Source organism: Corvus kubaryi, unplaced genomic scaffold (genome assembly GCF_017639235.1).
Source record: "Corvus kubaryi isolate FWS band 111438036 unplaced genomic scaffold, C.kubaryi_AGA036_p1.0 36997, whole genome shotgun sequence".
NCBI lineage: Eukaryota > Metazoa > Chordata > Aves > Passeriformes > Corvidae > Corvus > Corvus kubaryi.
In genome coordinates, this window is record NW_024581004.1 from 13,732 (window position 1) to 16,377 (window position 2,646).

The following is a 2,646-nucleotide window of genomic DNA, read 5'->3' on the forward strand; positions in this document are numbered from 1 at the left end:
GAGCGCTGTTCCCACTGGGATGTGTGCAGTGTTCCCATTGGGATGTGTGCCGTGTTCCCGTTGGGATGTGAGCACTGTTCCTGTGGTTTTCTTGGACAAGGCCTTGTTTTCCCGCCTTGTTTTCCCACCTGGTTTTCCCTCTCCATCCCGGTGTTTCCGTCACTTCCCAAATGATCGGCTCCTCATCCAGCTCTGAGTGGAGCTGGAACGTCCCAGGGATCCCGGGATGCTGGGGGGGTTTGGGGGTGCTGCCGGGATGCTCGGGAATGCTGGGGGCTGTGGGAATGCTGGGGGGATCGGGATCGTGGCACCGCCTTGGTGATGGAGCGGGAAGTGTCCGTGTGAGTGAGGGACCGGGGATCTCTGGAATTCCTGCGGGATCCTTCCATCCCATGGCGAGGACGAACAGTAGGTTGGTGGCCCAGGAGATCCTGGATGTCCCTGCTGGGTCCCGGCTCCGTGCTCAGTCCAGCTGTCCATGGGGAGCTCGTTATTCCCAGCAGGGATTATCCTGTGGGATGCTGGTCCTGTGGACCTGTCCCACCTCCTCCTCCTGCTCTCTCATTCCTGTTCCTGGCTGCGCTCCCGGGATCCTGGCGCGTTCCCAGCGGCTCCAGCCACAGCGCTGGGCGCGGCTCCGAGCGCTCCCGGGGTGTCTGGAACATCCCCGATTCCCTCGGGGTCACTCCTGCGGGACGGGGGCGGGAGCGGCTCCCGCAGCCTGTCCCGGCTTGCCGGGCTAAATTTGGGAGACGTGCGGAGAGACGGGATGGGCAGGTAGGAAAGAGCCCCAGGTGCTCCCTTGGAGGCTCCGTCCGGCTTTTTTGGGGATCATAGTTGGGATTTCCATCGGTTTTCCTGCTGCCCTGCCCTGCTCCGGTGTCTCCAGCGGGAGCTGAACTCGTGTGCCGGCTGGATGGATGTGTCATTCCAAGGATTTACACCCGAGCCGGAGCCTTCTCCTGGCAGGAGTTGGGCTCAGGGAAGCTTTATCCCGGGAATGACTCGGAGCCAGCTCTGGGCAGGTGTGGAGCAGCTCCAGGTGCCCAGGATCCGGCTGCTGTGGCCGCTCGGAGCACGGACACTTTGTGTTCCCTGCGGAGCAAATAATTCCCGGTGTTCCCGAGCCAGCCACATGGAATTCCCAGCTATTCCCCAGGTGTTTGTCCCGGTCCCAACCCCGCTCTGCAGGGAAAGGCCTCACCCGGCTGGTTTGCAGGTGGAGCTTCCGTGGCTCTTTGTTGTTGGAGCTGGTTCCTTATCAGCCTGGGAGCAGGATTGGGATGGGGTTGGGATGGGCTCCAGGCTTGGGATGGGGTTGGGATGGGCTCCGCGGCTCCCGCCTGTTTTCCGGAGGGCATTCCTGCACCTGGAGCCGAGGCGGGGGGAGCCGGAGAGGTGGGAGGGCAGGGATGGACCTGCCTGCGCCTCCATCCTCGGAGCTGCCGAGCATTCCTGCCTGGAAAACCGCGCGGTGGGGGATTTCCTGGCGTTCCAAGGCTCCCGAGGGGGTTCATCCCAGCTCGCCGTCCTTGCTGAGCCGCATCCATGGGGTTTAATCCCGAAGGAGGGATTGTGCCACCATTCTCGGGAATTTCAGGGCCTTTCGGAGGGGAAAGCTCCAGACCTGGGTAGGAACTGGGGAGGTTGGAGCTCTGTGAGGGGATCAGAGCTTTCCAAGGGGCCGGAGCTCCATGAGGAGATCAAAGCTTTCCAAGGGGATCAGAGCTCTCCAAGGGGTCAGAGCTCCATGAGGAGATCGGAGCTCTCTGAGGAGGTTGGAGCTCTCCAAGGGGTCGGAGCTCCATGAGGGGATTGAAGCTCTCCAAGGGGTCGGAGCACTGTGAGATTGAAGCTCTCCAAGGGGTCGGAGCTCCATGAGGAGATCGAAGCTCTCCAAGAGGTCGGAGCGCTGTGAGATCGGAGCTCTCTGAGGAGGTTGGAGCTCTGCGAGGGGTTGGAAGCTCTGTGAGATCGGAGCTTTCCAAGGGGTCGGAGCTCCATGAGATTTGAGCTTTCCAAGGGGTTGGAGCTCCATGAGGGGATCGGAGCTCTCCAAGGGGTCGGAGCGCTGTGAGATCGGAGCTCTCCGAGGGGTCAGAGCTCCATGAGGGGATCGGAGCTCTCCGAGGGGTCGGAGCGCTGTGAGATTGGAGCTCTCCAAGGGGTCAGAGCTCCGTGAGGGGATGGATCGGAACTCTCCGAGGGGTCAGAGCTCCGTGAGGGGATCAGAGCTCTCCGAGGGGTCAGAGCGCTGTGAGATTGGAGCTCTTCGAGGAGGTTGGAGCTCTCCGAGGGGTCAGAGCTCCATGAGGGGATCAGAGCTCTCTGAGGGGTCAGAGCGCTGTGAGATTGGAGCTCTCCGAGGAGGTTGGAGCTCTCTGAGGGGTCAGAGCTCCATGAGGGGATCGGAGCTCTCCAAGGGGTTGGAGCGCTGTGAGATTGGAGCTCTCCAAGGGGTTGGAGCTCCATGAGGAGATCAAAGCTTTCCAAGGGGATCAGAGCTCTCCAAGGGGTCGGAGCTCCATGAGGGGATCAGAGCTCTCCAAGGGGTCGGAGCTCCATGAGGGGATCGGAGCTCTCCGAGGGGTCAGAGCTCCATGAGGGGATTGGAGCTCTCCAAGGGGTCGGAGCACTGTGAGATTG

At 61.8% G+C, this 2,646-nt stretch overlaps 1 protein-coding gene across 2 annotated transcripts in view; it reads left to right on the plus strand.

Moving 5' to 3' along the window:
• Positions 1–2,646, plus strand: part of GATAD2B (GATA zinc finger domain containing 2B) — a 19,467-nt gene that overhangs the window by 5,778 nt on the left and 11,043 nt on the right. The window lies entirely within an intron of this gene.